Consider the following 15,000-nt stretch of genomic DNA (forward strand, 5'->3'; position numbering starts at 1 on the left):
TATATATATATATATATATATATATATATATATATGATCCCCTACTAAATCTCTCCCCTTTCCTCCATCTTCTTGGTTTTAACGTGCTTTTTCCCATTTTTATATATATATATATATATATTATATATATATATATATATATATATATATATATATATATATATATATATATATATATATATATATATAAATATATATAATGATGGAGAAATGAGAGGAGAATTAGTAGGGATCAAAAAAGAAAAGAAGAAGCAGGAGACTCTAAGGAAGTGAGAGGCCACAGCTAATGTTGGAGGAAGCGTCAGAGTTCTCGTTCTCTGTCTTTAAGTGAGTTTTGAATCCATGTAGCTGTCTGGAAAAAGGAGAGAGAGAAAGAGAGGGAAAGGAAAAGGAGATACGCGGGAGATTACAAAAACGCAGATAGAAAAAAACCAAAATACGAATTTAAAGAGAAGGGGGAGAAAAAATATGAAATAAGAAAAGGAGAAAAATAATGTAAAAATATAACTACATAGTTAAATAACAATATTATAAAGTAAATGTAAGGCTTAATTCATCATTTCATCCTTTCACTAGAAAACATTATTAAGAAAAATACATAAAAACGAATACAGGGTTTTAAACAGTCGACGTCAAAAAGGATAAAACCTAACCTACAATATGTATTTTTTCTCTCTCTTCTCCATTAATGTTTCCTGTTGAAGGATGAAATGATGAATTAAGCCTTACATTTGTTTTATGAGACTGTTACCTAACTAAGTAGTTATATTTTTATCTTATTTTTCTCCTTTTCTTATTTCATATTTTTCCCCCCCTCTCTTTAACTGTTCCTTCTCTTTAAATTCGTATTTTGTTTTTTTTCCTATCTGCATTTCCGTAATCGCCCGCGTATCTCCTTTTCCCTTTTCTCTCTCTCTCTCTCTCTCTCTCTCTTTTTTCCAGACAGCCACATGGATTTAAAATTCACTTAAAGATAGAGAACGAGAACTCTGAAGCTTCCTCCAACATTAACTGTGGCCTCTCACTTTCTTAAAGTCTCCTCAAGTACTCCTGCTTCTTCTTCTTCTTCTTCTTCTTCTTCTGATTCCCTCCCATTTCCTCCATCATTAACTGTGGTCTCTCACTTCCCTAGCCTCCTCAAGTACTCCTGCTTCTTCTTCTTCTTCTTCTTCTTCTGCTGATCCCCTACTAACTCCCTGCCATTTCCTTCGGACATTTCCTGCAGCACTTCATAAGAATGACCATTAAGAAGAGGAAAAGGATGGAGTTGCTCGTCTAGGTTCGATGGCGCCTCGATGGGAATCTACTTCATCCAACTCTTGTCCGAACTTTGACCTCTCTCTCTCTCTCTCTCTCTCTCTCTTCTCTCTCTCTCTCTCTCTCTCTTTGTGTGTGTGTGTGTTTATAACTTGGAAGACATCTAATGCAATTCTTGAGGAGGACTATAAAATGATACTCTCCCTTTTTATTATCAGTGAAACTTGAAATTGTTCCTTGATAAGACGATTAGGTCATACAATCGAGGTGTATTTTCCATTATGAAATGACACAATGTTACTTTTAAACTGACTCTGTTTTTTATTTTTCTGTAAAAGAAAACTATTGTGACGGCTTTGTCTGTCCGTCCGCACTTTTTCTGTCGGCCCTCAGATCTTAAAAACTACTGAGGCTAGAGGGGTGCAAATTGTTATGTCGATTATTCACCTTCCAATCATAGCTCAGTAGTTTTTATTTTATTTAAGGTTAAAGTTAGCCATAATCGTACTTCTGGCACTGCTATGGGTACAAACAACAAAGGCCACCACCAGACCTTGGCTGAGTTTCATGGGCCGTGGCTGAGGCCACCCATGGACCTTGGCAGAGTTTCATGAGCCGCGGCTAAGAGTTTCATGGGCCGTGGCTGAAAGTTTCATACAGCATTATACGCTATACAGAAAACTCGATTGCGCCGAAGAAACTTATTGCACATTTATTACTTGTTTACTTTCTAATTTCCTTGAAAATCGGAATGTTATGTGTTTATTCGCGAAATATTTGATAGTAAAAAGGTGGATGATACATGATTTAGTAATGTAGGTCTGCAAAGACAACACTACGCACTGGAATAAGAGGAGCAAAATAAAGGAAAGAAAAAGGTAAAAAAAATTTATATATGAAAGACAAAATGGAAAGGCATGTAAAGAACCTCACCAGTTTGAATTTATTAATCAAAATTAATTAATGACAGCCACGGAGTCAATAGGCAGAATGATAGAAGAAAATGTCTTCCAGCGATTTGTGACTGTGCATGGAATTAGTAGAATGGGTACTGCTGATCACTTACTTAATCTGCTATTTATCGAGTAGATAAGATGATATGGGGAACCGTAGCCATGAAAAGAGAATCTTTCTGAGAGAGAGGGAGAGAAAGGGTTTAGGAAACGTGCTAAATAAATACTCTTATTGAAAATATAAAAGGAGGAAAACATCGGTGATATAGGAGATAGAAGTGCACGTGTGCGAGAGAGAAAATTTAATTTCATCTAAATCCTTTTCCACGGACATACATTTAGGGAACCGTAAATGAAAGATCTAAGAGGGAGAGAGAGAGATGGAGCAGGGGTCGGGATTGAAAGGCCTCATTCAAATAAAAGGGACCTGTGAATCAACTTTTGTGAGAGAAGAGAATCACCATTCTAATTATCCACTTGAGAGGGATCAGCACGGCCCGTGTTTGACCTTTGAGGGACAGTGGGTCAGATAAACTACTAAAAAAAATAAAAAATAACAAGTAAAAAACGCGCCGAAGTTTCTTCGGCGTAATCAAGTTTTCTGTACAGAGTATAATGCTGTATGGAACTCTCAGCCACGGCCCATGGAACTCTCAGCCGCGGCCCAGGAAACTTTCAGCCACAGCCCGGTGGTGGCCTGTGTTGTTGGCACTTATAGCGGTGCCAGAGGCACGATCCCAACTTTTACCTTGAATAAAATTAAAACTACTGAGGCTAAAGGGCTGCAATTTGGTATGTTTGACGATTGGAGGGTGGATGATCAACATACCAATTTGCAGCCCTCTAGCCTCAGTAGTTTTTGAGATATGAGGGCGGAGGGACAGGCAAAAGCCATCTCAAAAGTTTTCGTTTACAGAAAGCTAAAAACCAGCAAATTTAATGATCTTCCGATTGTTACTGTTACTTTTACAATGTTTTGATTTTATCATCTCGTTTCACTTCCCTATTTCCTATTATTTTCCCTCTGCTGAGAGGCATTACTATCGCTATTTTCGTGGTTAGTTTCATTCATTTTCCTTCCCCCTTCAGTTCATTTTTTCCCTTCAGTCTTTTCATTGGATAGCAAAGCAAAGGGGTGCCAGAGCAACCCTCAACTTCCCCTTCCGCCGAGAGGTTACGCGTTTAGTTCGATTTGTTGGTTTGTCTGTTGGTTGGCGAGATTACTTAAGAAGTTTTGCGTCGATTATTATTGGCAACGAGTGATTAGACGTTAGAGGTTATTGCTATCTCCTGACTTCCTTTTACGACAACGAGTTTCACAGATGTTGCAAGCACCAATGTCTCTGTTTATAACAGCTGTCACACCTAGCTACCATTCGTCGGGTAGTGACTGATGTTCTCACGTCCTTTCTAGCTGTGCTGTTGTGAGCACACCATTATAAAGAAACTTGTTTCATTTCATTCATCTATTATTTCGTTAACGTATGAAACAAGCATTACCAGATAAGAAGTGAAAGTAATTCTTCTCAAATATTAAGTATTTTTGTTACATCCTTTAAATGACTGTAATTATGGCTGAAAGAATGCAACTTAAAAATAAAGCTCTCAGCATTGTCTCTGGCCAACTTGACAGAAGCCTAAAAAACATGACGCACTGGAAGGCAAACATGGTGGTCCCTTAGTACCAACATAAACTAGATAAAAAGTGACTGAATATCAAGTAGCATTCACTTAGTATGACAAAGACAATGTCCTTATATATCATGTCTCTATAATTTGCAATTTCTTTGAGAAAATGGACCGGTCGAAGAATGTTCTGCCATTATCGGTAAATTTCCCCAAGAAATGGCCTGTTTAATCACCTCTGGGACTCGTTGTGGACAGGACCGGCGGCTAGAGTGTAGTGGAAAAGCCATCAATTAAGAAAGAGAGAGAGAGAGAGAGAGAGTTTAACGGGACATACTAAAATATATATAATATATATATATATATATATATATATATATATTATATATATATATATATATATATATATATGTTATATTATATTAATGATATATATATATATATATATATATATATATATATATATATATATATACATATGTATCAATGTTATATATATATATATATATATATATATATATATATATATATATATATATATATATATATATATATATATATATATATATATATAATATGTATACGTACAAACACACACATATATATATATTTATATATATATATATATATATATATATATATATATATATATTATATATATATATATATATATATATATATATATATATTTAAATCACTTGAGAAGCTTTTTCATTAGCATTGCCAAACTTTTTAGAAAAGCGGGCATTATTATCTCTGTTCAGTTTTCTTTTGTTTATGGCCTTCGGAATCATTTGAGTTATTTCAGAGAAAATAAACGAAGTCTTTTCTCCCATCTACAAACGCGCGCAATACACCCAATATCGATCCTTTAGGGTAAATGATACCCGTATCGAAACAAATACCGAAATAGGTACCTGATGGTTACTTGGATGTGGTGGTTCTCCGCCAGGTCCGTTGAATCCAGCAGTCCCCGACTGCAGTATTAACGGGTTATTGGGATATCATAACTTGCTAAGTGATATTGCTTTTGTTTAGGAGAACATTTCATTTCGCGAGCTCTGGAGGTTAAAAACCTCATTCCCTCGCTAGAATTGATGATAAAAATCTATAAATATTAAAAATAACTTAATTGTATTAGCCATAGTTTGTGTAGGCTCTATCATTACTTTCAGCCTGGGGATAAGGTTCCTAATGAAGACTCGATTTTTTTAATAGGTATTCCGACCCTCCGAAATTCCGTGGATTCATTGTGTAGACGATATATTTTGAAAAAAAATTTTTTAAATTTGAATGTTTATATAATTTCTAATTTGAACCGTCTTGTACTGTCCATTTAGTTTTTAAGCGTTATTGTCTACAGAATAGGGAACAAAATAGGTTTTAAATGGGAAATCAACCACCACCCCAGTGCATGTTCTTACATTCTTTGCTGTTTCAAAGCTGTAAAGTAGCCAGTTTTTGTATACACGCTTTTAAAAAATTCTCGTATTTTTAATCAAGATTTTTTACGATGAAGTTTGTAAATTATCTGACGCTGTTCTCAAGTACCAAAAGTTTGTGAAACGCCCTTTTAGGAAAAATCAAAAATCTTTTTATTCTATGGAATAAAGACAGTCTTCCAACTCCTCTGAAAATTTGCTTTTTTGTCTTTTAACGTGAAACTTTTAAGGACTTCAGAAGCTTTTGAAGATTTTCATGTAAATACCATGTTTTGCATCACAGACTGATAAAGAAGTCGATGGAAGAATTAAACAGCATGAATACTGTGTTACTACAGGTAATATCAAGCGCTCTATCTGCTCATATGAATGATACCAATCATGGTTACACTGAGCAAATTCAAAATAAGTCTAAACACGAAATTACTTTAAAAAACATATTTTCTATAATTAAAAGTGAATTACAAAAGGCTTTGAACATTATAAGGGAAAGGAAACATATGATTAACTCGTTAAAATGATTTGTGAGTTTTGAAGTTTTGAGGCAGTGCTTTAATTTAATGCGCCTTTTAGTTCTAACTTGTTCTACAAGCTTGAGTACCTGGGAAATTTTTATAATGTTTAGTTTATTTCTGTCTTTAAATTATACACATATCAACTGGCAAAAATGCCAGCCTTCATGAAACACTTCTTTAACCGTATTTCAAAACACATCCCGACAAACATGTTGCCACCAAAATGTTTTGTATCAAGTTTTTCTGTGGAAACCTTCCTTTGTAGTGCGTCTTAACTGACCGTCCCGAAGAGAAATTAACCTCATTTAGGCAGCACCGCCAGGGTTTAGGAGACCATTGACCTAAATAGATGGGGAATAAAGGGTTTAGGTGCCGTCCAGTCTTCTAACGCCTCAAGTTTTGTCATCACCATTTCGGGAATGACGCCGCCCTTAACCCTACGGCTTCACATTCTACTTTCACTCGAAGAATTTCTATTTCGTATCTTGTGACATTCCAGTAGCGGAAAACTGGTTTTATTTTCACTTAAAGTGTTCAGATAAAACCGTCCTTCTATAATCCTGTTGGGTGTAATATAATGAAAGACACAAAACAGTTATATATGTAGAAATTGTTGACACGACTGGCAACATTTCCCAGTGAAACGCTTTGTGATAGTTGATTTGCCCTCCACCTTGATCATGCATTTACCAGAATCCTCATTTAATCCCAAGAAATGACGTGAAGCAGCTAACTCGACGTGTGAAATAATGAATGAAGTTTCTCTCTCCTGACGCAGCCTAAACAGTGTCATCAGCCGAGCTTCCGTAAAAGAAAAGAGGCTGTGATTTCGTTAATTTGCCTGTTATGCGGCAAGAATGTAAAACTCGAAGATTACCTGTTACCTTCCAGTTCATCGTCTTTAATGATAATTGAGAAAGTTAAGGTGAAGTTTGCATGACGAGCGTGATGAAACCCGATACAATCTGAGAGGGAAAGTTGATGCCCAAGATTCCTTATATTACGGTATTATATGCCTGCAAGCAAAGTCCCGACGACAATATTGTCAGCTGTTCTTATTTTTTTTTTATCTTTGTCTCTACAAAGTGTACGATTTGTTATTATATTTCCTTGGCTTGCCACTTTTTATTCTTATACCTGCTTGTATTAACGTCATGTTTTTACCATACACACACATATATATGTATGTATATATATATATATATATATATATATATATATATATATATATATATATATATATATATATATATCTTCTATATATATATACACATACATATCACCTGAGGAACCCATTGGCCAAGAACTATTACTGTAAGTAGACCACTTTGTCTAACGTCCTCCGTGAACACACGCAAACGCATATTAGCCATGCAGATACATTTCTTGATGAGAGTTCGAGAAAAAGAAGGAAAGTCGTCCAGGGCATTATGTACTAATGAATGGGAGAGAGAACCGGGGCGCCGGGCTGGAAGGTGAGGTCCCCGCTGAACGGAGGAGAGAACAGCACTCCCGAGTGCATTAGTGTCATGATGTGAGAAAGAATTTCTCCCCTTCACAGTGAGGAAGCTCACGTCGCATCTTAATGTAGGAAAGTTGGCTTTCAGATGACAAAAAACAAAAATAAGAACCCTAAAGGCGGCAAATGAATTTCGCTGCGAGTTCGGCTGCGCTGCCAGGATGGAAAAGTGAGTTTTCTGTTCAGTTCGACTGACAGTTTCCCGAGATTCGTAAATAATGGAAGCCAGAACTTTCGTAATGGATCTTTTCATGAGGGCAGTTACTGAATAAGCGGGTATAATGGCTCGTTGCGAATGAAATTCACATAAGCCTGCTAAATTATAAAGCGCGAATTGCTGCTCAAGAAAGCCTCTGATACACAAAGGAGTTCATTTTTGTATTCTTCCTTACTTCCGTTGATGGCGTAAAAGTGTTATACATTTTTCTCTCAACATTAATGGGAACATGCAAACAACTAAACAAATGGAAACTGAGGTCTATGAAGTGTGCTCATGTGTAGCTTTGTGAGGCAGATACAAAATAGTCTGGAAATCGTGCAAAGCGAAACCAGCCTCAAGACCTTCTCTTGATTGTCTCCGTCTGAATTCGATTCCCGGCTGTAGATTGAGGGACATTCGAGGTCTCGGTTAATTCCGACTGGAATACTTTCGCGACTCGTTGTCAGGATTCCACGTCCATCGACAAACCCGATCGGCTAGTTGAAATCCACCAAGTTACTGTTACATTAAAATTACTCTCTCTTAAGGCGTAATGAAAGCTTGAGAAATTCCGTTTAACAACCATAGATTCCCAAATATATAAAGTCGCACAGTTGAGATACACTTGGAGTTTTTTTGGCAGGTTGATCCTGATACTCCATGCTGACTGGTGTCTTCCTAAAGCTTACCTAAATAATGTCTGAAATCCATCTTCTATAATAATAAAATCCGAGTGGATCTTGTATGTTTTCCCCTGGGTGACAGTAGGAGAGACATGACTCAACCACCCACCCCTATGAACAGGTTTGTCCGTCCCGAGTGGGGATGGGGTAGGTAGGGGAACGGGAGGGTAATAGAGGCATCCACCCTCCTCCTGCAAACCTGTTTGTCCGCCCCGGGTGAGGGCGGGGTAGGTAGGGGAGACAGCAGCTCCGGGTTCCAGCGCGCCAACAAGCTCGTTCATAAATAAATTACCAAATGTTAACTCTGCTTCGAGTACTCACCGCCACAGTGGTTGTGAAGTCCGAGAACCTTCACAGAGGATGCAGAGAGAGAACAGTTACGGTATAATTCATGATACTGCGACTACTGACGGCTTAAACATCGACTGCTTGGGGCATTTAAGGCCTTGAAAACCATACTGCACCGCAAAAATAAAGTGATAGGTCCCATTTTATCAATAAAATCAGATTCCTAATTGTGCATCTCTTTTCTGTCTTTCATTTTTTTTCGCTCCAAAAAGTATTCATGAACTTATGAAAAAGTGCTGTATTTGCTTTAACTTTTAAACCAGAAAAATGTTAGCATAATTAATGATTGCAACGTCTATCAAGAGGAGGTCATTCTTTTGCCAAATCTCATTTGTCAGTTCTTTTCTAAGCAGCCAGGAAGCAAAACGTTTCCCTCATTAGTGAGGAAATGGCAGGTCTCACGTCGTTAATGAGGGATGAATGTTTGTCTTTTCTTTTTCGTTGAGTCACGACTGTCATGGAAGAAACGATTGTCCATTATGTCTACAATAAGAAGATTACTGCAAAACTGTAGCTGTTAACATCAACGCCTTCAGATTCATCAGCGCCATTTTGCATAAATATGCCAGAAATGGAGACTGAAGAGAAAGTTGTTCGAAGGTTTCTCTCCTTAATGAATTCAGGATTTCAAAAGTTGTTTCATCAGTTATCATTAATTTGTCATAGAATTCATTACCAGTTTCCCTCGGGCGCCCATTCCCTCTTGTTTACAGCCAGACCCTACCAATTGATAGAAGACCGTTTGTGTTCGAATGGAGTTCGAGACACCTGTAGGTCACAGAATGCTGTATTGAACTGCGAATGAATTAAGGTGTGAAATGCAATTTGTGCGTTGTACCCGAGTGAACATGCAGGCCAGCAGCTGTTGCCTACTACATGTGGATGGTCATTAGCTCTCGGAAACTGGTGATTTATCGACTCTTTTGTTTTGTCTGACAGTTCATGAATATTTTTGGGCAATCTGAAAGCTCCATGCTATGTATAACTTTAATACCGGACTTCTGTCCATTTGAATGTAATGAAATTGGTGTAATACTCTTCAGTTTTTGTAGAGCACAAACACACACACACATATATATAATATAAATATATATATATATATATATATATATATATATATATATATATATATATATATATATATATATATATATACATATATATATATATATAATATATTAGTATGCATATATTGGTATGCATCTACAGTAACTATAAGGGAATTTTCCTGTAAAGGAGTATCACAATATCAAAATGAGATATTATCTCTTATGGGGACTTGGATTAATCATACTATAACTGTATTTAGGTTACATAATTTATATAGTATATATATTTATAAATTTCACTTCGTTGCTTTACTGTAGTAAGTGGACGAACCTACTTTCCTTCTTTCAGTCTATCGTTTTTATCAACCTGAAACTGAGAACAGTTCAGTGCCTCTTCCCGGGCGGTCCATTATAGCGCGTTATCCTATCCTTGCTCTCTCCTCCCCTCGCTCCTTCTCTACCCCTTACACCATATCGCTTCTCTTTCACTTATCTAGAACGCCTTTTCCCTTCCCTTCTTCACATCGTTATCCTTGTTGTCTTTCTTCTTGTTCACAATCACCACTTGCTATCCTTTCTCTTTTCAGACAATTTCTTCGGTCTAGTTGTTGCTGTTGCTGCTATTCTTCGTTCTAGTTGTCCATGATTTGATTACACTTTTGGAACAAACAGACTTAAATAATATATTAGATTAGATTCAGACATGTTTTCGCATACGGCGCTTATCATTTTCTTCAAAACTCCAGGAAACAACGGGTAAAGCAAATTTTCTACACTTCTTGGCTTCTTGCACATTTCCTTTCGTTCTCTCATTCTCCTTTCCATCTATTCATTCCCCTCTCTGATCATTTCTCCTTCCCTTCCGTCTTTTTCTTTTACACGCAAAAGTTATTCTTATCATCTTTTATACCGAGTTGCTCCATGTATTACTATTTTCTATATTTTTCCTCTTCCTTCAATTCTTTATTCTTTTTCACCATCCATATTCGTCTCGCCTTTCCCCGATGCCAGAACATACATTCTTCTCAGTCTTCTTTTCTCACAGAATTATATTTCTTGTACATTTTTCATCCAATCTCTCTATTATCATCATTTCCATATTACTCATCTTCTTGCCCGCTGTCTGAGCATGGATACCGAGTAACCCTCGGCCAACCTTCACCTTACCTTGGAGAGGGGATAACACTTACTGAGTTTCAACCCAGTGGGAGAGATCGCCAGCCACCCAGGAGAATTTCTTGAAAGCCTGATTTATATTATTTCATACGACTTCAACAAGAATCTATTTGCTTATATTTCGATGCTGTGGTGCAAAGGATGCCTCATAGGTTTTTATTGAAGCCAAGGTTAGAATGTATAAATACACTGTTGAACCAACTCTCCTTTATGGATGTGAAGTGTGATCGCTGAATGAGATGTATAGCGCAAGAAATGTAAAGAAGTGTAGAAGCGGTGAAAAGGTTAGTGCGGTTGGGAGGATGGGTCAGAGTGTTTTGAGCTAGTTCGGTCATGTGGAGAGAATAGAGAACGATAGGACGGTGGTAATATGAAATTTGGATTTGTCAAGAGGAAAGAATGACCAAGAAATTGGCAAATAGGCTGCGTGAAGGAAGTATGGAAACAGAAGAGATTTAATTTGTAGGAAACATGAGAGTGAGTGCAAAATAGGGATGATAGGTACAGAGTACGTCACGCAGATCGAGGACCTGCTGAATGAGCCATTTGTGCAGATGCATATGTTGGCAAATGCTGCAGACGTTTCCTACTCAAGGGTTCAGCCACGATTCAGCAGTAAAGAAAATGACTGAGGCAATGAACGATATGCTATTTTTCTCAGGACTGAAATACACACACGCACACACACACACACACACACACATATATATATATATATATATATATATATATATATATATATATATATATATATATATATATATATATATATATATATATATATATATTATCTCTAAATATATATATAGTGTATATATACTATATATATGTATATATATATATATATATATATATATATATTATCTCTAATATATATATATATAGTGTATATATACTATATATATATATATATATATATATATATATATATATATATATATATATATATATATATATATATATATATATATATATATATATCTTCGAAATAAATACAGTTCACTGATCGGTCAGTGGCGAAACCCTTCTTGAGCTCCCCACAGGATCTAGTTACGTGCGAATTGTCAGCGGCGCCTTCTATTTTGGCTTTATGTTAAAACTGTCTAGACTTATCGATCTTTTGGGCAGCCCACAGACGTGGCATGGGCAGGCATAGGCTGACAAATGCACACACGAAGGCGTACGGAAAGCCTCTATGTGTTAACTGAAAGGATAAATGAAAAGATTGGTATCGTTTGCAGGCACAATGGGATAGGAAAAATGGATTCCGGATTAGAGACGATTCATTTTTACTTTAATCACTCAAAGATAATATCCAATGACTAATAGCAGTTTAATGGAACGTGTTTTGTTATACTGGTGGAAAATCTAAATTAGTAATAACATTAAACCTTCAAAGAAAGAAACGGCTTAAGCTAATGGACATCATGAAAAAGGGTATTATTCAGTTCGTCTAATTTTTTCTGTTAATTAAACGAAAACATTGAAATGTGGACTTCATAGTTATTAAGATTAACTAGTAATCTATGTAATTTTACCTATCGAATAATTCCTCCAATATTTTAGGGAACTCACACGCTGCGTACACACACACATGTATATGTATATACATACATATGTGTATATATATGTGCATGTATGCATATATAATACACACACACACACACACACACACACACACACATATATATATATATATATATATATATATATATATATATTGTCACATGCACTGCCATTGACATTTTTTTATATCCAAAACTATTAAGCCGTAAATATCGTTTAATATTAACTTCACTATACCTCGGGAAAAACTTATACCAAAGGATAATTATAATTGATAAGTGCTTCGTTGCCAGTGGGATTCAAACTGCTGCTTAGCTTAGAAACAACTCTGTACAATGACGTTGACCACTGAGCCATCAGTTGTTATCGAGTCTGCAGTACGTATACCTGAAGAATTCAGGTTTTGTACTTAGTATCAACATCAAGGTAGATATGTTTATATATATATATATATATATATATATATATATATATATATATATATATATATATATATATATATATATATAAAAATGTATATATAATATAATATATTTATATATATATGCAAAATATATATGTGTAAATACATAGTTATACATTACATATATTATAGATAAGTAAAATTATCTATAATCAACTGCTCGCTCGTTCTGACTATTTCCCATTCCCTTGTAACTCTCTCCAGCTTACTTTTCCTCATCTGTTTCTCAATTGTTGATGTGACTGCAAAGCATTACATTTGTTTTCAGTAATTTGCAGTTTAGTTCTTTGCTTCTCTAGTAATCATTTTCAATTTTCTTTCCCTTTTCTTTCGTTTCTATATTCAGTTTAATTCGCTGTTCTTTCACAAGGCACGCAAGGTGTCGAAAACTATCTTGAAAATAAAAGAAAGGAAGTACAGAACAACGTACAGCCATAGATAGCTGAGAGCACATTATGTTCGCACATTTAATAAAAAATTCGATACACTGTATTCAACGCGAGATAAACCTGCTATCAAGACATAAGAGTGTATATATATGCAAATATCTCTGTGAGTGTTCGTCTGCATTTACATACCCTGTATAGTGGACAAATATGCCACATTGCTGTTGCTTCCTTATGTTTGTTTTTATCTATACTCTTTTGTCAATAAAGTAACAGAGCAAAACCATATAGAATGGGCAATCGTTTTTGCAGGGTAGAATTCATGGGAAGCGCTCAATAGGGAATAATTTAAGGGGAAATAAACAGCAATATCAGACTTAACTTCCATCCTATACACACAAACACATATACACAGATAATTATGCCTATGTATATGTATGTATGTATGACACAGATAAGTATGCCTATGTATGTATGTATATATACATAATATACACACATATATATATATATAAAATTTAAATATATACACATATTTACATACACACATGTATGTGTATGTATATATATATAGATACATACATATATGTGTGTGTGCGTGCGTATGTGTGTGTAGTTTGCAGGGAAGATTTTATTTTATTTTACATTCTCATACTTGAAAATAAATCCCCCCAGCTTATCTGAAAAATGGACTGGAGAGAGTAAACAAAAAGAAATGACGTTAACTTTTGCCCAAACAAATGAATCCTTCGATAACAGGAGAGAGCATAAAAACAAAATGTGATTAACTGATAAAATCGAGAGAGAAATGATATATTCATGGAAGCCCCGACGTCCCCTCATTTTGTCATTATGGTTTTTTCTTTTATCTTTCTGTTTATTTTAGCCATCTCGATTCCGTCACCAAAGAATAAATATTTGTTGGTAGGGTTGATACGCTAAGGTGTGTGCAGTCTATTTTCTGTCTTAGCTTTTCTCCTCTGGGAAATATGTTCTGGTTACAAGTCAGGCTGTTGATATTTAAAGGTGTGTCACAGAATCTTTGTATGTAACTAATAATAATAATAATAATAATAATAATAATAATAATAATAATAATAATATATAGCAATAATAATAGTATAGTTGCGGAAGACGCATTAAAACAAAATGGGTTTGCTCCTTAGAGTACAAATAAGTTATGGAACGAATTACCTCGCAAATATTTTTGCAATCGCATGTGACCGATTTCATCACAAAAGGTTCAAGAGTACTTCCCACATCCTCATGAAGAAGCACTCATACGTAAATTTCAGGCAAGTTTTTCATTTATTATATATTTTACGGCGTATTTTTTTGTCTCCCATTTCTCGACATTCTAGTTTTGCGGAGGACTCTTCAGGTGAGAGTTTTAATGATTTTCCCCTCCTTGTATCTTTCTCACTCTCTCCTCCTCTCTCCTCCAACAGCTAAGGGCTGTATGCCGGATAAGAAGCCAAGTCAAGACCGGATTAAGACGCAGACGAAGGAGCAGAAGGACGAGAAGGCAAAAGAGGCAACTCCCAAAGAGAAGGATAAAAAATAAGGTGAGCCAACTCTCTGTTTATATTTATGTCCCCCGTAAGTGGGGTAGTGCCGTCAGTGCAATGTAGACCTCTAGCTGAAGCCCCTTTCATTCCTTTTACTGTACCTCCATTCATAAACTTTCTTCCATCTTACTTTTCACCCTCTTCTAACAATCGTTTCATAGTGCAACTGCTTTGAGGTGTTCCTTCTGTTACCCCTCACAATCCTCGTGGCTCTCAATTTTCCTTTCAGTGCTGAATGACCTCATAGGTC

The 15,000-nt window shown here is 35.7% G+C and overlaps 1 long non-coding RNA gene across 1 annotated transcript in view; it reads left to right on the plus strand.

Annotated features, from left to right (window-relative positions):
- Positions 1–15,000, plus strand: part of LOC136840952 (uncharacterized) — a 112,569-nt gene that overhangs the window by 80,325 nt on the left and 17,244 nt on the right. The window contains exon 2 of the long non-coding RNA XR_010853796.1: positions 14,631–14,747. This is a non-coding gene — a long non-coding RNA (uncharacterized lncRNA). The remainder of the gene's footprint in view (positions 1–14,630; positions 14,748–15,000) is intronic.

The sequence above is a fragment of the Macrobrachium rosenbergii genome, chromosome 8 (assembly GCF_040412425.1).
Source record: "Macrobrachium rosenbergii isolate ZJJX-2024 chromosome 8, ASM4041242v1, whole genome shotgun sequence".
In the NCBI taxonomy this organism is placed as follows: domain Eukaryota; kingdom Metazoa; phylum Arthropoda; class Malacostraca; order Decapoda; family Palaemonidae; genus Macrobrachium; species Macrobrachium rosenbergii.